The 21625-nt window shown below is 30.4% G+C and overlaps 1 non-coding gene across 1 annotated transcript; it reads right to left on the bottom strand.

Annotated features, from left to right (window-relative positions):
- Window positions 1-21317: 21317 nt before the first annotated feature.
- Window positions 21318-21424, bottom strand: LOC127789388 (small nucleolar RNA R71). The gene has a single exon (XR_008020564.1). It is a non-coding gene; the product is annotated as a small nucleolar RNA R71 (small nucleolar RNA).
- Window positions 21425-21625: the final 201 nt, after the last annotated feature.

Genomic DNA, 21625 nt, shown 5'->3' with positions numbered 1-21625 from the left:
GGGTTATTGTAAAAGGAATTGTTGGTTATATATATCATTAAGGTTTCAATCTTACTTCCGCTGATGTGATTGATAATACCTATCTTAGTTTATTAATTATTAAATTTTGATATGCTAAGAAGGTACGATCGGGATTGTCGGGAAATGATTATGATGAAGGTATGTGTATCGAGAGACTTATGTTATGTGTTTAATGTTGAAAAAATATATATATTCCCAAAATCTTGAGGTAATGCTCATTTTGAGAAAACGAGGCGTTACAGTTGGTATCAGAGCAAACTAGCTAAAACCCCGATTGGAGACTCAGGGGTATTGGTAGGGATTGAGAATGACTGAGTCAGTAATGGTTACGTAATCTAGCTATCAAGATAGATTTGCAAATAGGTGATGTGAATCATTGAGGTTCAAGTATTAGATTGATTTGGTATTTACCATGGATCCTAGGGAAATGAGAAACCTAGGATGGTTTGGTTAGTGTTATTGAGAATAGAGTCTAAGGATTCTAATGATTGAGGTTACCTCTAAGAAAGTGTCGGTGTTTTCCTTTTTCAGATGGTGAAAACTTGAAGAATCACGGATCTCAATGAATGAGATGAGGAAAGCGGTAGTAGCAGTCATCGGGGTCGCTCTGTGAGTCGTGCCACGAGTAGCCGCTGTAGTCGCTCTACGAATTCCGCTACAAGTAATCATCGTAGTCGTTCAACGAATTGCGCCGCGAGCAGTAGACGACAAGAAGAACAATCAGGTCCTAGTGAAAGTAGGCTTGATCGAATAGAGCGAATCTTAGAGGGCGTGTTGACACATGTAACAAGGAACGAGCCACCAAGGCGCACCCCCCATATGCTGGATCAGTATCGCCAGCAAAGACCCCCAGTGTTTAGAGGAAAAGCGGGAGATGACCCCAATGCAGCTGAGTATTGGATAGAGCAAACTGAGAAGCTGGTCCAACATCTGCAGTGTAGTGACAAAAAGAAGGTTAATTGTGCCACATTCATGCTAGAGGAAGAGGCTGCACGATGGTGGCAATAACCCCGGCGGGCTCTGCAAAGGACACCCAGGCAAGTAGCATAAAATCCAAGACCGAGACAAGCTCAGCTGATAACCTGGGAAGCATTTAAGGAAGTTTTCAATGCTAAGTACTTTCCCCAAAGCTGGAAGGAAGAAAAGACTTGGGAATTCATGAAGTTGAGGCAGACTGATGAGACGTCAGTAACTCAATACAATGTCAAGTTTACCCAACTGATCAGGTATGTGCTTATGTACGAAACCGACGAGAGGTAGAAGGCACAGAAATTTGTGGGTGGATTGAAGGTGGATTTACAACAAGCTCTCAGCTCATGTACCATCAACACTTACAACGAGGCGCTAGACAGGGCTCTGACCACCGAAATGAACTTACTGCTTGTAGGACTAATAAGATCTGATGAAAAGAAAAGAGATTCGAAAGCCCCGAAGCATAAGTCCGGAGGGAAAAATTTCAAAGATAGCAAATCGTGTCCTTGATGCAATAAAGAACACCCGGGAAGAAATTGCTCGCAAAGGCATATCACATGTTTTTCATGCGGCGAAAAATGACATAAGGAGAAGGACTGCCCTAAGAAAAAAGATGTACCTCCAACTGGGAATCGAACGGGGATCACATGCTACTCATGCAATCAACACGGTCATTACGCTAGCGAATGTCCGAAAAGACAAAAGATGGATCAACCCGGGAAGATAAACATAATGCCAGGACCTCGTGCCGGACGAGTCTATTGCCTAGAAAAAGAAAATGAAGAGGTTTATCATGGCTTGGCGAGAGATCACGAAGAGACCCATCCGATAATGACCAAAGGTATGTCAGTTTAATTCAGGTTGATTTATAATCATAGCAGCCAAGTTTAGGTTCAATATTATCAATTTCTGTGCAATCATGGCATATGCATTAGTATAGGAATGGGTTGGGAGAATTATTTGTCAAATAAAATGAGTTTTGAGGACACGATTGGGAATGATATTAAGTATTATGAATTATTTTAGGATTTGTGTAACCGCCTGTTTAGAGCTACAACGGGATATTCTGGAAAATAAAAGATGTGTTTAGTAAGCTCGAATCATATGGAGATATAAGTTATGAATAATTGCTAAGGATTATGAATGGTACTAAGGACATTTCAATTGGGAGTCATTAGCAATAACAGTGATACAATTATCACGGACCAAATTTCGAGGATGAAATTTCTTTAAGGGGGGAGAATGTAATACCCGGGAATAATTTGAGGATAAAAATGATATTTGATAAAGGGCATAAATGGAATTTTGAAAAAAATAAGACTATAGGGTACACTATCACAGCTTTGGACGACCGAATTAGTCAAAGGGAGTACCCCGGACCCTAGATAGCCAAGGAAAATGGTATAGTATCGACGAGTGATTTAAATTATGATTTTTAGTGATAAAAGAAATGAGATCAGGAATAATTTTCGGTACAGCAAAAATACAGCTGCCAATTAGGTCATATTACCGAATTGTTATAGACGATGTCCGAAAAATCAACGGAGTGTGTCTAGCACTAATATTTGATGTATAGAACAACCCTTAGGTGGTTTTAGGTTGAATCGAGTGGGTTTGAGGTCAAAACGATCAATCGGGCCTAAGTGCAATTTTTTTGAATTTGTCCAAGGGAGGTCAAAATGGTAATTTTTTGGAAGTTTCAAGGGAGAAATGAGAAGTACTAATCTTGAGGGTCTTGGTGATGGTGTTGGAAAGATCAGGGGCTTGAGAATAAGGGCCAAAATGTAAAAGGAAGTTCAAGGGGGGCCAAACTGTAATTTTCAAAAATCTGCCAAGCATGGCAGATCTGGCCGCGGATTCGGCCGGAACATTGGAGATTTGGGCAGCAAATCTCGTCAGGGCATGGCCTAGGGTAGTCTAGGAGGCGTGTGGAAGGAGTTTTGGTCGGAAATCGGCCACGTGGGGGTGAGTTTTGGCCTATAAATAGCTAAGGGTTTCGGCCAAAAATGAAGCAACAAATCGCTCAAGTTTGAGGACCAAACGAGGGAAGCCAATAAGGGCTTTTGATCCTTGAGGCAAGGGAAGCATTTTTGGGCCGATCGGAAAGCTGGGCGGACCACCTACCACCGCCTGTAACCGGCCGTTTGGAGACTTTTTCGATGGCCTTTCGGCCTAAAACTGGTGGCATCGGGATCAACTTTGGATGGGCTTTCGATCGGTGTAGGAAATTCAAGAATCTGAGCATCGCCGGCGACCGAAGAAAGGAAGAAGATGACTGTCACGTGACTGTCACGCGCCAACCAAATCCCCCAATCCACTCGCCCGCGCGTGGGGGCGCGTGCCACATAGGTAATTTCTGATTTTTTTTCCAAAATTCTTGAAAAATTATTTTATGAATTATTATGTAAAAATATTTGAGAAAATAGTTGTGTAGATATTTATTTTGGATTATTAGAGAAGAAAAATGGGAGAAAAATAGGAAAATGTGAGAAAATTAAGGAAAAATTATAATTGTTGGATAAATATGATGATTAGGGTGCCTTAAGGGTTGGGACGAAGCGACTTGTGCAAAGTTCGAGGTGGGCACGCAAATCGAGGTGTACCGCGCTTTTAAAGAAGAAATTCGAATTGCACCTAAAGGTGAGTGGTTCTACCCAAAAAGACTTATAGTAGCATGTGAATGGTTTACTATGAGTGGTTCTACCCGAAAAGACTTATAGTAGCATGTGAATGGTTTACTGTGAGTGTTCATCCCTATGGTTTGGTTTATTGTGATGGTTTGTCCAAACGGTTATTTACACATGCATTGAATTTCGTACGACAAATTGCATACATTAAGATGTTGATTTTATGCATGTTATGATTTTTCGGCATTGGCATGTTGTGTTATCCATGTGGGACGTGGGTGGTTAACCTGTGACGTAGCTCTCGAGTGTCAGCACTCGGAATGCGTGCCAAGGGTTAATGCTATGTGACCCACTTGGGACGGGGCTGAGATGGACTTCACCCTACGGTACTCAAGTGGCGGGGTGAGAGTGGACACCACCCCAGGTTCCTTTGAGCAATAGCATTAAGGCCGAGGTGTCGTGGATTTCGGGGATAGTGCTGATGTGACACTCTTAGGGCTAGGGTTGTGTTGGGTTTTGGAATGCTTTTGAGTAGGAGCGTAAAGCCTAACAATGACAATGGGGTGATTCCTAGGTTCACATGTCGAGGTTGTCCCTCTTAAGCATGATTGGTTTGCCAATGGGTCGGTGTGGTTGTGTCGCCTTTAGAGAGATTGCATTTTTCCCGGTTAGGGCTAAGTGCTATGTGAGATTCTCTTAGGCTGGGGCATGTCGGGATTTATCGATTTTATGTATGGTTTTGCATATCTTCATGAAAATGTTTTTGAACTCTCACTTAAATGATTCAGCATCTAATTTGGACTATGTCCCTGGAATATTCAAACGTTCCAAGTGAATGCAGTAGCGCCAAGGGAAAGAATGTCATCGAGATGTAGCTGCTATGTTTAGTTTTCATAGGTTTTTGTCTATGATTACGATGTTCAAAGGTTATATAATATTTTGATATTTTCATGTGAAACATCGATTGGGTTATTGTAAAAGGAATTGTCGGTTATATATATCATTAAGGTTTCGATCTTGCTTTCGCTGATGTGATTGATAATACCTGTCTTAGTCTATTAATTATTAAATTTTGATATGCTAAGAAGGTACGATCGGGATTGTCGGGAAATGATTATGATGAAAGTATGTGTATCGAGAGACTTATGTTGTGTGTTTGATGTTGAAAAAATATATATATTCCCGAAATCTTGAGGTAATGCTCGTTCTGAGAAAACGGGATGTTACATTGGAGATCCCTGGTTGAATAAATAAAGCCTTGCTAAGAGGATACCTAGAAAGCCATCCATCGTAAACAAGGGTTTTATCAAGCTCACAGAAAATACAGTCTCCTCCTCACAATTTATTATTCCAAGTCAAAGTGGGCCCATTAAAAACCAAAATTCTGAAGAGATTAAATCTATGCATATATAGAGTAAAGGAGGTTTTCCACCTTGCATCTCGGAGACATGTTGACAAACATTAAAATCATCTATGAAGAGCCATGGGTCACCCAAAATTGGCAAACCCACACTTCTTGGGGACTTCCAAAGCCTATCTTGATTCACCTCCTCACTCCTAGCATATAAATATGTTAAGAAGAAAGGGGGTTAGGAAGAAAGGGGTTCAAAATAGAAAAATGGAAAAACTGGTCTGATTTCCTCAAACAAACCATATTGATTGCGGAAGGGTCGTATCCTATCCAAATACAACCTTTCCTGCAACAACCATAGTCAAAGATCCACTCCCAAAATGGCATAATCGAACAAGAAATCCCTCGCCCAATGCTCTAGACCGTAGTTTCCAAAAATACCACCAAAGATAACTTATTATGAGTAATGAGAAAGTGCACCTAATGGCTGTCTAATCCAACAAATAATAAATTCTTGCTCTTAAAAATGTAAATTGTGATAGTAATGAGCAAGGTTATATCCACAACGATTGGTTAAATCTATTCTTTTGAAAACTTAAAATAAATAGAAGAAGCAATTAGGGGGTTTTGAATTTTGAAATTTAAACAATTAAAAACATAATATTATTCTAAATTAATAAGGGAAATTAGAATGTAAAAGGATTAAAGTAATCAATAGAAACGCTTCAGGTAGAAGGGATTTATCCACCAATGGTTATGACACTGATCATTGATGTCAAAGTCACTAATTTTTCTTGAATACTTGGCCTTAGAAAGAACAACAAACTTTGTTCATTCAATGTTTTCCTTACTTCTTAGTTAATTAAAACAAGTTCTTCAATTAACCTTTACCTTCAAACAACCTTAGAACAAGCTCTCTAGAATTTAATTCAAAGGCAGCATTAAACTTTGTGGAAATAATACCAAATCTGAACAAGAAACACACAAGCTCGGTTTATTTAATTTAGCACATGTACTCCCTAGGAATTGAACAAAAACTTATCCATAATCATCAACCCTAGTTGCTACTTATGCAAGAAAGACCAAACAATTACGGATTTGGTATTCAAGCTAACAATTGATCATGCGTCAAGAATTGAATAGCGATCGTCTATGCAATCAAAACACACAATCATAAACATTAAAATCAGAAGATACTTGAATATTCAAGAGAAAATCAGACTGCAAATAAACTCAAAAAGATCTCACAGTGTTCTTCACCATGGCTTTAAAATATTCTTCTACTGAAAAACCAAAGTTTAACCACACATAATGAGAGAAAAAATAGAAAAAGAAGAGAAAATATGAAAATGATGCTTCTTTCTCCTCTTGGATGTGCTTCTCTACCCCTTTTTCTTCTTGGATGTCCTCCCTTCTTGATCTTGGATTAAGACCTTAAATAGCCCCCAACAAAGAATCCAAATCAACCAAAGAATTAGGGTTTCCTTGACTCCTGTCAATTATGAGACCGTTTTGGGTCAGATACAAAGCTTTTTGGGATCCGGCCCGCTTAAGAATTGTAGCTCATAATGTATAGATGAATTTAGGATTTTGAATCTCTCAATTTGGACATCATAAGCTCAAGTTATGTCCTTTTAAAGATTCAGTTTTCGTGTAGAATTCTAATCCGATTAGGATTTGACCCAGTTTTTTGTCCCTAACGTTGAAGCAATATTTGGAGGCCCAAACGAACTGGGATTTCAACAAATAATACCATTTTTGAAAGCCCAAGAAGTCCTCTACAAAAGCTTTGAAGACCTCATTCATGTTCTTGAACTCTAACATGGTCAAAAATCTGCAAGAAGCCCGAAAGGTCAAAATATTAAAAAACTGAAATTTTCTAAGTAAAAGCCCAATTTATTCTAACCTATCCAAAATTGCCTTAACTATAAAAATAAGCATAAATCAGCACAATAAGACATAAATCTCACCCAAAAGACCATATGTAAGGGAAATAAATATGTGAAATTATGCACTCATTTAATTCCCCCACACTTATTTTTTGCTTACCCTCAAGCAAAATTAGGCTCACAACAAAATCAAGAAATCCCAAACTTGTAAAATCTCAACCCATGACATCATATTTACTACAAACCAAGAGCTTAAGAGACATGTCACGACAAGCTAAAAATCACAAGACAACATAAACTTATTCTATCATGGCAATCTTATCCAAAAGTGAGAATAACAAGATCCGTTAAAAACTTTTCCACAAATTTAAAAATCAGAACTTCCAAAACACAACTCCTTCTCATGCAATTCTCAATTGAACATGAACTCATAAGTAAAAGGCAAACACTACCGAACTGAAGAGAACTAAACACACTCATATCATGTTTGCATATCTATACACACTTCTTAATCAGATTCATAGACTTTGCAACTAACATAAGTGATTCATGCTTAACCAAACCTAAAATCATCCCCTTGTCTCCTACTACAAACAAGGTAGCAAACGATTTTTTTTTTTTTTTTTTTGCAAATAAACGAGTTCATTTTATGCTCCATCTCGTTCATATTCCCCTTATTTAGGACTAGATGTAGAGGGAACAATCTCAAGAATCCACTCATGCCAATCACATCATCCACAAAACTTTTTAAGACATATGTACTTCAATGTTACCATGATACAAATGTGCATAATCCAATTTAACGAGATATTACTCAACTTTAACTCAAAAATCACATTGAAAGATAAATCACACAAGAGTTCATCATGTTTCCATAAAAATAACAAAATTGAAAGGTACCAAATTTGATTGATCAACCATGATAAAATCCGCTTATGCAACAAGTTATCTCAACTAAAACATGCTTGAATCCTCATTCTTAATTAGTCACAACTTATAGCAAATATGACCTCCAAAATTCTTGGGAGAAAGAATTATCCAAGACACAAAACGCACTAAAAATAATGCATGCAAATTAAAAAGAACACCCATGAAAACAAAACCTAAGTCCTCCCCCCCCCCCCCCCACACACACACACACTAAAACCTTACATTGTCCCCAATGTAAGCCTGTCATGCAAAAAAGATTAAAACTAAACACACAAAGAAGAAAGGAAAAGGATAAAGAACAAATCTGATTGTGGTTCTTAAACCACACGTAGGTTGCCTTCCAAGAAGAGCATTTAGTTAACGTCGTTTGCCCGACATTGTAACTTTCCTCAATCTATGTAAACTGGATCTCTCAATTGCACTTCATCTGCAATTTGCTTTTGAAAACCTTCATGAAATGGCTTAAGCCTATGCCCATTGACCTTAAACACCTTATTAGTTCCTAGGCTTCGTACCTTAACTGCACCATAAGAAAATACATTAGTAACTTCAAAATGACCAATCCAAGGAGAACGCAACTTACCTAGCATTAATTTGAGTCTCGAATTGTAAAGTAAAACTTTTTATCCAAACACAAATTGCTTTCTAGCAATCATTCTATCTTGAAATGCATTTGTCTTATCCTCATGTCTTAACTCAAAAGTCTCTTGTGCAAAAACATTAACCACATCAATAGAAAATGCAGATTGAATATCATTAGGGTACCTCGTGTCATCAAATATATTAAATTTCACAATATCCCCATCGAACTCCATGGTAAGGGTACCATCATGAACATCAATCACTATAAAAAAAAATTGATTTTTTAAGGCGGTTTTAAAAACCGCCATAAAACATGAAATTTTGTGGCGGTTTTTCAAACTACTATAAAATCCATTAAAACATTTAATTTTGTGGCAGTTTTCAAAAAATTGCCACTAAATTGAAAAATAATTAAATAATTTAAAATTAAAATTAAATTAACATTTGCGATGGTTTTGAAAAATCACTGTAAAATTCATTAAAAAATAGAATTTTATTTAAGAAAATAATTAAAAATTAAATTAATAAAAAGAAATATAAAATCTTAAAAATAAATTTAAAATTTAATTTAAATTAATTGAAAAATTAATTAAAAATTTTAATTAAAAAAATAAAAATAAAAAGAAATTTAACAAAATTGTTATGTATAAAATTTTAATAATTTTAAAAAATATACAAAATCTTTTTTTATTTTTTAATCAATTAATTTATTTAATTCAATTAATTTATTTTTAATTTATTCCTTTATTCTTTTAAAAAATAATAAATTAATTAATATTTTTAATTTATATTAAAAAATATAAAATATAATTTTGGAAAATAGTGGTTGGATCAGTATATAATTTATATGCACGGACATATATTAAGGAGGATTGGCAAATAAGTTGGATTTGCGCGCACACACACATAGGGGAGGTCCTATGTTCGAAATCGGGGAAGGGGAAGGCTGGAGATTTAATTTCCAGCATTGTCACGTGGCGCGAAAACTTACGACCACATGGCGCGAAAACATACGACTACATGGCGCGCAGGGTCCAAGCGTGTACGTGAGCCCGCGCGCGGGTCTGGGCGCAGGTGCAGACGATCGATCAGCCTACGCTTGCGAGAAATTAATTTTTTTTTTTAATTTCTGCGACGGTAAATTTTTATTTTTTTTAATTTTTGCAGCAGTTTTAAAAATCGTAGCAAAAAATATAATTTGCGACGGTTACTCCAACGGTTGCTAAAAGCCGTCGCTAAATGCTCCACAACGGCTGATTTAGCAGCAGTTTTCAAAACTACTGCTAAATTACTTAGCGGCGACTAAATGCAAAAAAAATCGTTGCCAAATGCCATTTTTTTTTTTGTAGTGAATCTTTGTCCTTGTTGTTTTTAGAAAGGGTCTTTCTAACAAAATTGGAGTAGGATTTGGAGAAGCATCGTCCTCCATGTTCAGAATGTAAAAATTAGCTCATTAACCTGCACAAAAACATCCTCAACTACCCCTTCAGGGTATGAATTAGAACAGTCAGCTAATTAAATTATTACACTCATTTGTTTCAAATGACCCAATTTCAAAGATTCATAAATTGAATATGACATGACATTTATGGATGCTCCTAAATCTAACATGGCACGTTCAATCTTAGAATTACCAATCACACATGAAATAGTAAATGTACCTAGATCCTTGCATTTTGGGGGTAACTTACGTTGAATTATTGCTGACACATTCTCTCCCACACTTATCTTTTCATCACCTCTCAACCTTCTCTTCGTAGTACACAGTTCCTTAAGAAATTTTGCATACCTTAGGACTTGCTTAATGGCATCCAATAAAGAAATGTTTATTTTTACCATTTAAAAAATCTTCAATATGTCCTTTTTCTTGATCTTCCTTTTTAGATTTAGATAACCTACTAGGAAAAGGAAGAGAAATAGGTTTATTAGAATTATGCACAATTCACTACAAAAAAATTGATTTTTAGCGGCGATTTTTAAAACCACCGCAAAAAATGAAATTTTGCAGCGGTTTATAAACCGCCGCAAAATACTATTTTAGCGGCGATTTTTTTAACATTTTGCGACAGTTTTGAAAAATCGTTGCAAAATTCATTAAAACATTTAATTTTGCGGCGGTTTTTAAGAAATCGTCGCTAAATTTAGAAAATAATTAAATAATTAAAAAATAAAATTAAATTTAGCAGCGATTTTTGAGAAACCGCCGCTAAATTAAAAATAATTAAATAATTTAAATTTTAAAATTAAATTAATATTTGCGACAATTTTCGAAACCGTCACAAAATTCATTAAAAAATTTAATTTAGCGGCGGTTTCTGAAAAACTACCGCTAAATTCAAAAATAATTAAATAATTTATAATTAAAATTAAATTATAAATTCATTAAATAATTTAATTTAACGGCGGTTTTTAACCGTCGCTAAATTTAAAAATAATTAAACAATTAAAAATTAAAATTAAATTGAATTAAATTAATAAAAAGAAATTAAAAATCTTAAAAGAAATTAAAATTTTAATTTAAATTAATTACAAAATCTTTATATATATAAAAGTAGAATAGTCTTGAAAAAGAAATTTCCTCCTAAAACTTGCATTAATTAATGATTTGGAATTAATACTTATTGTATTAATAATTTACATTTTGTAATTTACATTAATAATTTTAAATTTTCAATTGCTTTGAAATAATAAGTAATAATAAAATTTTCTCCCAAAACTTGCATTAATGATTTGCATTTAGTACTTATTGCATTAATAATTTATATTTTATAATTTGCATCTTAATTTATAAATATAAAAGTAGGATAGTCTTGAAAAAAGAAATTTCCTCCTAAAACTTACATTAATTATTGATTTGTAATTAATACTTATTATATTAATAATTTACATTTTTGTAATTTACGTCAATAATTTAAAATTTTCAATTGCTTTGAAGTAATAAGTAGTAATAAAATTTTCTCCCAAAACTTGCATTAATGATTTGCATTTAGTACTTATTGCATTAATAATTTATATTTTATAATTTGCATCTTTATATATATAAAAGTAGGATAGTCTTGAAAAAAGAAATTTCCTCCTAAAACTTGCATTAATTAATGATTTACAATTAATACTTATTGTATTAATAATTTACATTTTGTAATTTGCATTAATAATTTAAAATTTTCAATTGCTTTGAAGTAATAAGTAGTAATAAAATTTTCCCCCAAAACTTGCATTAATGATTTACATTTAGTACTAGCTTGTTGCATTAATAATTTACATTTTGTAATTTGCATCTTTATATATATAAAAGTAGGATAGTCTTGAAAAAAGAAATTTCCTCCCAAAACTTGCATTAATCAATGATTTGCAATTAATACTTATTGTATTAATAATTTATATTTTGTAATTTGCATTAATAATTTAAAATTTTCAATTGCTTTGAAATAATAAGTAGTAATAAAATTTTCCTCCAAAACTTGCATTAATGATTTGCGTTTACTACTTATCGCATTAATAATTTACATTTTGTAATTTGCAGTAATAATTTAAATCTTTTAATTGTTTTGAAATAATATGTACTAATTATTGTAAAATTAATAATAAATTTTAAATATACGAGTTTTTCAATGCTAATTGTTTTGTATTAAATTTGCATGAGTTTTATGAGAAATATTAATAGACAACTTAAACTATTAATTAAGTCATAGAAAATTATTCATTTATTTAAAATATTATTTTTATATCTTTATTCTATGTATATTTATATAATATTAAAATATGATAGTCAAATAAAGTATTTTGCCAAGTGTCAATCAATGGTGAATTTTTTCCCTAAAAAATTTGCATTAAATCAAAGATAGTGATTAATTAATTATTAATTACTTTAATAATTATATCATAGTTTTGAAAATGTGATGTCTTAACAAATTCATAAAAAATTATTTAAGGTTGTCAAATGTTACGGTTTTTCAATGCTAATTAATATTTAAGGTATCACATTTTTAAGACTATGGAAGAAATCAAAATTAATTTTTTTAAAATTTTGTTATTATTGAAAAAACTTATTCTTACTCATATTTAAGAGTTTTAATTTATATTTTTAATTATCATATAATTAAAATTAAATAAAAATCTTAAATATTAAAATTCATTATTTTCATTAAAAAATTAAATTTAGCTTAAGAAAATAATTAAAAATTAAATTAATAAAATTAAATATAAAATCTTAAAAATAAATTTAAAATTGCATTTAAATTAATAGCAAAATTCATTAAAATTCTAATTTAATATTTTTTTGATAATTTATTTAATTTAACTCAATTAATTTATTTTTAATTTATTCTATTATTCTTTTAAAAAATAATCAATTAATAAATGTTTTTAATATATATTAAAAAATATTAAATATAATTCTAAAATTTATTTATAAATAAACTTATTAAATGTTAAAAATCTATTTATAAATATAATTCTAAAATATAATTCTGAAATTTAAATAAACTTATTTTAATAAATATAAAATTAGTTGTTAGAAACTTATTTCAGAATTATGAAATTTTAATATAGATTTTTAATAAATTAAAAATCTCTTTTTAATTTATTCTATTATTCTTTTATATATTTGTTTTTAAAATATATAATATATAATTTTGCTAATGTATATAATATATATATGTCCACATATGACAAGGGGTGTTTCGCAGATCAAGTGGTTCGCGTGCGCACGTGCACAGTAAAGGTTTTGGGTTCGAAACTTGAGGAGGGGGGAAGGTGCTGGATTTAATTTCCAGCATCGCCACTTGGCATGCAAGGGTTGGGCGAGGGCAACGGGCGCGGGTCGAGCAGCCGGGCGGGCGCTGGTTAAGCGGTCAGGCGCGGGCTGGGCTGGCCCGCGCAGGTTTTTAAAAAATTAAATTTTTTATTTTAGCGGTGGTTTTGAAACCGCCGCTAAAATTAAAAAATTAATTTTTTTTATTAATTTTAGCGGCGGTTTCAAAACCGCCGCTAAAATTAAAAAAAATAATTTTTTTATTAATTTTCGCGGCTGTTTAGAAACCGTCGCTAAAATTAAAAAATTAATTTTTTTTATTAATTTTAGCAGCTGTTTCAAAATCGCCGCTAAAATTAAAAAAAATAATTCTTTTTATTAATTTTCGCGGCGGTTTTGAAACCGCTGCTAAAATTAAATATATATTTTTTAATTTTTAAAAATAAAATTTTTAAAAAAATTAAAAAAATAAAATTTTATTTTTAGCGGCGGTTTCAAAATCGCCCCTAAATATTATAGAAACCGCTGCTAAATCACTTATTTAGCGGCGGTTTTTAAAACTGCCGCAAAATTTAAAATTAGCGGCGGTTATTCCAGCGGTTGCAAAAAACCGCCGCTAAATGCTGATTTTTTTGTAGTGATTGTTTGAGAGATTACCTTAGAAGACATTATCGCCATATTTTCTGCCTCTTCTTTTTGAGTCTTCTTGGCTGAATCTGTATGATTCTGAACAGGGGTGTCAATTTCGTTTCCATTTCATAGCGTAATGGGACTTACATTTTCTCGAGGATTTACAACTATTTGGGAAGGCAATTTCCCAGAACCTCGAGCTTCAAGCCTGCTCACTGATGTTGCTAGTTGAATAATTTGATTCTCTGATTGCTTGATGCTTGTTCTTGTCTCCTATTGAAATTGTTGTGTGTTAGTTGCAAGAGATTTAACAATTTCTTCTAAAGACATACCAGAACTTGAAGAAGGTTGTTATAGTAGAATATGTGATCTAGACTGGTAATGTTGGAATTGTGATCTTACTCCATAACCGAAGTTGTGATGATCCCTCCACCCTGGATTATAGGTATTTGAATAAGGATCGTACTTCATTGTGATAGGCCTGAGAATCCTCCAACTGCATTGGGATGCTCTAAAGAATCTTTTTGAAGTGTAGGACACATATTCATTAGATGACCTGTAGCAGCACAAATACCACAAGCTTTCATATGTTGCAAATTTCCTATAACCAATTGTTGAACAAGAGAAGTTAGATTGAATATTTCATTTTCAATGGAATACATACTTACCTCATTTACCTTTCTCAAAAGGATGTCTGGTCTGAATCCAAACTGTTGTGAGTCAACAGCCATGATGGAAATCAAATCTCTAATTGTAACACCCCGCTTTTCCCGAGTGTGTGATGGGGCTTAATTGTATGCATATTTTTATCTACTTTTCATCTTAATTTTGTGCTATTTTTCTTACATAAAATATGTTTATATAGATTTTACATTATTTTAATATCTTTTTGTAGGAGCCCAGCAAAAGATATTATTTCAAAGATTCGGGTGCAAAAATAAAAAAATAAGTATTATAAATAATTAATATTATAATATAAATAAAATTAATATAATTAATAACATATTAAATATTATATTATATATATTATACTATATTATATATTATATATTGTATATTATATATTATATATTACATTACTTATATATGTTATAATTAAGTTATTAAGTGAATGCTGTGAATGTGCAGGGGAGGGTTCCATGCACATTGAATATATATATTATTATTATAATATATAAGGGGTGAAGAAATTGGAAACAGGGAGGCTTTTGGGCGGCGGCCATTAAAGGAAATCAAGGAGGAATTTGGAGACTGGGACAGCGCAAGCGAATTGAAGGATTTTTGGAGGCTTCAGGGACGGCACAATCAAGAAGAAAAGGAAGCAACGCATGTTAGCGGACATGATTCAATCAGCAAATTCAAATCCATTGTGATTCAATCAGCAAATCCAGATCCGTTTTAGATCTGGACAAGGGCTTCTTTCATTCCTTCTTTTGCCTTTTCAGTTTCTGTATTTCTTTAATTGTTTAGAACTTCAATTATGCAGCAACTCTTGATTAGTGATGAGAATGTTTTATTTATTATGAGTGGCTAAATAATTATCTAGGGTTTTTAAAGGATCCTATGCATTGAATCTTTATTGATTATTCAATTTTTGGTTATGATTGTTACATCAACTATGTTTAGTTTGTTCTAAACTTAATGCTTGCAATTGCTTGATCACCAATTACATGATTTGAGATTTCTCACGATGCTAGACATAGATAAATAAAAAATAGACTTTGGACAAAATAACATGTGTTAATTGGGAAAGACATTCATTTGATTATATATGCAATTTGCACTACAAAAAAACTGACATTTAGCGGCAATTTTTTTTGCATAACCGTCGCTAAGTGATTTAGCGGCGGTTTTCAAAATCGCCGCTAAACGAGCCGTCGTGGAGCATTTAGCGACGATTTTGACCAACCGCTGGAATAACTGCCGCTAAATCACTAATTTTGCGGCAGTTTTAAAACCGTCGCAAAATCAGTGATTTAGCGGCAGTTTTTTTAATTTTAGCGGCGGTTTTAAAAACCGTCGCTAAAATTAAAAAAAATTAAAATTTTTTATTTTAGCGGCGGTTTTTCAACCGCCACAAAAATTAAAAAAAATTAAAATTTTAAAAAAATTAAAAATTTAAATTTTAGCGGCGGTTTCTAAAACCGCCGCTAAAATTAAAAATTTTACTCTCTCACCCGCGCCCACACGGTTGCCCACCCGCCCAGCCACGTGGCCGCATATTCGCACACCACGTGGCGAGGAAATTTCCTGCCTCCCCCCTTCCCCAGTTTCGAACCCACAACCTCCCCTATGCCATTGCATGCTTGAAACCGCCTGATCTACCAACTTCCCTTGTTATATAATTACATATATAAATTATATACCACTATTTTTCAGAATTATATTTTATATTTTTTAATATAGAAAGAAAAACATTAATTAATTTATCATTTTTTAAAAGAATAAAGGAATAAATTAAAAATAAATTAATTGAATTAAATTAACTAAATTAATTTATTAAAAATAAAAAAATTATATATATTTTAAAATTATTAAAATTTTGTTAAATTTATTTTTATTTTTATTTTTTTAAATTAAATTTTTAGTTAACTAGTGGTGAACCCGCGTGATATATGGGAGAGTTTAATTTAAAAATAAAAAAATAAATTTATTATTTTAAATAATTTTAACTAAATTGATAATTATAATTTTTTTAATCTTTAATCATATTAAAAAAATTTAAGTTTACTTAATTATTCACTATTCAATATGCTAATGGAGAACACTTTTAATTCAATATACTTATAAATTTTTTTATTATATTATATTTATTTATAAATAAATATTATAAAATCTATAATATTTCCACTTAAAGACGTTCGTTATTTTCTATTTATTATATTATAATTATAAATATAAATTAAAACTCTTAAATATGAGTAAGAATAAGTTTTTTCAATAATAACAAAATTTTAAAAAAATGAATTTTGATTTCTTCCATAGTCTTAAAAATGTGATACCTTAAATATTAATTAGCATTGAAAAACTCTAATACTTGACAACCCTAATAATTGACATTTGACAAAATATTTTATTTGACTATCAGATTTTATTATTATATAAATATACATAGAATAAAGATATAAAAATAATATATTAAATAAATAGATACTTTTCTATGACTTAATATTAGTTTAAGTTGTCTATTAATATTTCTCATAAAATTCATGCAAATTTAATAGAAAACAATTAGCATTGAAAAACTTGTATATTTAAAATTTATTATTAATTTTACATAATTAGTATATATTATTTCGAAACAATTGGAAGATTTAAATTATTAATGCAAATTACAAAATGTAAATTATTAATGTAATAAGTATTAAATGCAAGTTTTGGGGGAAAATTTTATTACTACTTATTATTTCAAAGCAATTGAAAGATTTAAATTATTAATGCAAATTACAAAATACAAATTATTAATTCAATCAGTATTAATTGTAAATCATTAATGCAAATTTTGGAGGAAAATTTCTTTTTTGAAGACTATCCTATTTTTATATATGTAAAGATGCAAATTACAAAATGTAAATTATTAATGCAATAAGTACTAAACCCAAATCATTAATTTGGGGGAAAATTTTATTACTATTTATTATTTCAAAACAATTGAAAATTTTAAATTATTAATGCAAATTACAAAATACAAATTATTAATGCAATAAGTATTATTTGTAAATCATTAATGCAAGTTTTGAGGGGAAATTTCTTTTTTGAAGACCATCCTACTTTTATTTATATAAAGATGCAAATTACAAAATGTAAATTATTAATGCAATAAGTACTAAATGCAAATCATTAATTTGGGAGAAAATTTTATTACTATTTATTATTTCAAAACAATTGAAAATTTTAAATTATTAATGCAAATTACAAAATACAAATTATTAATGCAATAAGTATTATTTGTAAATCATTAATGCAAGTTTTGGGGGGAAATTTCTTTTTTGAAGACTATCCTTCTTTTATATATATAAAGATGCAAATTGCAAAATACAAATTATTAATGCAATAAGTATTATTTGTAAATCATTAATGCAAGTTTTGGGGGGAAATTTCTTTTTTAAAGACTATCCTTCTTTTATATATATAAAGATGCAAATTACAAAATATAAATTATTAATACAATAAGTATTATTTGTAAATCATTAATGCAAGTTTTGAGGGGAAATTTCTTTTTTGAAGACCATCCTACTTTTATTTATATAAAAATGCAAATTACAAAATGTAAATTATTAATGCAATAAGTACTAAATGCAAATCATTAATTTGGGAGAAAAATTTATTACTATTTATTATTTCAAAACAATTGAAAATTTTAAATTATTAATGCAAATTACAAAATACAAATTATTAATGCAATAAGTATTATTTGTAAATCATTAATGCAAGTTTTGGGGGGAAATTTCTTTTTTGAAGACTATCCTTCTTTTATATATATAAAGATGCAAATTACAAAATACAAATTATTAATGCAATAAGTATTATTTGTAATTCATTAATGCAAGTTTTGGGGGGAAATTTCTTTTTTAAAGACTATCATTCTTTTATATATATAAAGATGCAAATTACAAAATATAAATTATTAATACAATAAGTATTATTTGTAAATCATTAATACAAGTTTTGGGGGAAAATTTCTTTTTTGAAGACTATCCTACTTTTATATATATAAAGCTGCAAATTACAAAATGTAAATTATTAATGCAATAAGTACTAAATGCAAATCATTAATTTGGGAGAAAATTTTATTACTATTTATTATTTCAAAACAATTGAAAATTTTAAATTATTAATGCAAATTACAAAATACAAATTATTAATGCAATAAGTATTATTTGTAAATCATTAATGCAAGTTTTGGGGGGAAATTTCTTTTTTGAAGACTATCCTTCTTTTATATATATAAAGATGCAAATTACAAAATACAAATTATTAATGCAATAAGTATTATTTGTAATTCATTAATGCAAGTTTTGGGGGGAAATTTCTTTTTTAAAGACTATCCTTCTTTTATATATATAAAGATGCAAATTATAAAATATAAATTATTAATACAATAAGTATTATTTGTAAATCATTAATACAAGTTTTGGGGGGAAATTTCTTTTTTGAAGACTATCCTACTTTTATATATATAAAGCTGCAAATTACAAAATGTAAATTATTAATGCAATAAGTACTAAATGCAAATCATTAATTTGGGAGAAAATTTTATTACTATTTATTATTTCAAAACAATTGAAAATTTTAAATTATTAATGCAAATTACAAAATACAAATTATTAATGCAATAAGTATTATTTGTAAATCATTAATGCAAGTTTTGGAGGAAAATTTCTTTTTGAAAATTATCCTTCTTTTATATATATAAAGATGCAAATTACAAAATGTAAATTATTAATGCAATAAGTATTAAATGTAAATCATTAATGCAAATTCTGGAGAAAAATTTTATTACTACTTATTATTTCAAAGCAATTGAAAATTTTAAATTATTAATGCAAATTATAAAATATAAATTATTAATACAATAAATATTAATTGTAAATTATTAATGCAAGTTTTGGAGGAAAATTTCTTTTTTGAAAACTAAATTAAATATTTTAATGAATTTTGCGACGATTTTGAAAAATCGCCGCAAATATTAATTTAATTTTAATTATAAATTATTTAATTATCTTTTAATTTAGTAGCGGTTTCTGAGAAACCGCCGCTAAATTAATTTTTTTTATTTTAAATTAAAATATTAATTTAATTTTAATTTTAAATTATTTAATAATTTTTGAATTTAGCGGCGATTTTTCAGAAACCGCCGCTAAATTAATTTTTTTAATGAATTTTGCGGCGGTTTTGAAAATCGCCGCAAATATTAATCTAATTTTAATTTTAAATTATTTAATAATTTTTGAATTTAGCGGCAGTTTTTCAGAAACCGCCGCTAAATTAAATTTTTTAATGAATTTTGCAGCGGTTTTGAAAACCACGGCAAATATTAATTTAATTTTAATTTTAAATTATTTAATAATTTTTGAATTTAGCGGCGGTTTTTCAGAAACCGTCGCTAAATTACATTTTTTTAATGAATTTTGTGGCGGTTTTTAAAACCGTGGCAAATATTAATTTAATTTTAATTTTAAATTATTTAATAATTTTTGAATTTAGCGGCGGTTTTTCAGAAAGCGCCGCTAAATTAAATTTTATTTTTTAATTATTTAATTATTTTCTAAATTTAGCCGCGATTTTTTGAAAATCGCCGCAAAATGTAAAAAAAACCGCTGCTAAAATAGTATTTTGCGGCGGTTTGCAAGCCGTCGCAAAATTTCATTTTTTGCGGCGGTTTTAGAAATCGCCGCTAAAAAATCGCCGCTAAAAATCAATTTTTTTGTAGTGTTGTGATTATATTTGTAATGAATATTTTCATATAATAAGTACTTATTCTTAATGTGTTTTCTAAATCTAATTCACATAGACATATAGTGAGTTAGGTTAGTTGAATAAATTTATTAGACCTAGACATAGGCTAACAAATAAATTAGAGTGCTCCATTGATATAGTTCGTAATCTAATCAACCAAAAATTGAGGTAATTTGATAAAGTGAATTTGCTAGGTGAATTTAGAAAACCCTAGGTCTTAATCAATTGATTTTTAATTCTTATTTAATTGTTAGTTATATATTAATTAATTATATTAATTAATCAATTATCCAAATATAGTTAATTGTGAATAATTTTAGTATTTAAAAGGTTAGTAACCAATCTCTGTGGGAATGATAACTTATTCATCACTTTACTTGTCTTGACCGCGTATACTTGCGTGTTATTCGTGGATTATATAAAATCACGAACAAGTTTTTGGCACCGTTGCCGGGGATTGTGTTTACTATTTCTTTTAATATTAATACCAATTGCAATTAATTATAATTTGGACCTTTTATTTATTTATTTATTTTGTCTTTTTTTACTCATGCAGGGAAATGGGCTAGTACATGAACACAAGATCCAAGGGCATTGAATCTATTCCACTTGACTTGGAAATTGAGCAAACTATTTCTCGTTTAAGAAAAGCAAAGAGAGGTGAATCTAGCCATTTAGATTAAGTCAAATTATCAAGTGAAGGCGAAAAGGAACTAATGGCTCAGCAAGAAGAACATAAAAAATTGAGAGAGTATGCTATGCCTAAGGTGGATGGGATTAGCTCGAGCATTCAGAGACTAACAGTGCAGGCAAATAATTTTGAGATCAAACCATCCATAATTCAGATGATTCAGACATCTGTTCAATTTGGAGGCTTTCCAAATGATGATCCCAACCAACACCTCAGTAATTTTCTAGAGATATGTGACACTTTGAGGTTCAATGGGGTGTCCGATGATGCAGTGAGATTAAGGCTCTTTCCCTTTTCTCTTTGAGATAAAGCTAAGAGTTGGTTGAGTTCATTGCCGCAGGGATCCATTACTACTTGGGCTGATTTGGCACAAAAAGTTTTTGCAAAATTTTTCCCACCTGCAAAGACTGCAAAGATGAGGAACGACATTACCTCATTCATGCAACAAGATTCATAAACTTTGTATGAGGCTTGGGAGACGTACAAGGAGCTATTACGACGATGTCCACATCATGGTATTCCCGATTGGTTGCAGGTACAGACATTTTATAATGGTTTATTGGGACACACGAGAACAATCATAGATGCTGGTGCAGGTGGAGCACTTATGGATAAGTCATTTGATGATGCTTACACCTTACTTGAAGACATGGCTTCCAATAATTATCAATGGAATCCTGATATGACTCCTCAAAGAAGGACTGCAAGTGTCTATGAAAT

The sequence above is a fragment of the Diospyros lotus genome, chromosome 13, assembly GCF_014633365.1.
Source record: "Diospyros lotus cultivar Yz01 chromosome 13, ASM1463336v1, whole genome shotgun sequence".
In the NCBI taxonomy this organism is placed as follows: Eukaryota; Viridiplantae; Streptophyta; class Magnoliopsida; order Ericales; family Ebenaceae; genus Diospyros; species Diospyros lotus.
This window is presented reverse-complemented; position numbering and strand designations above follow the sequence as displayed.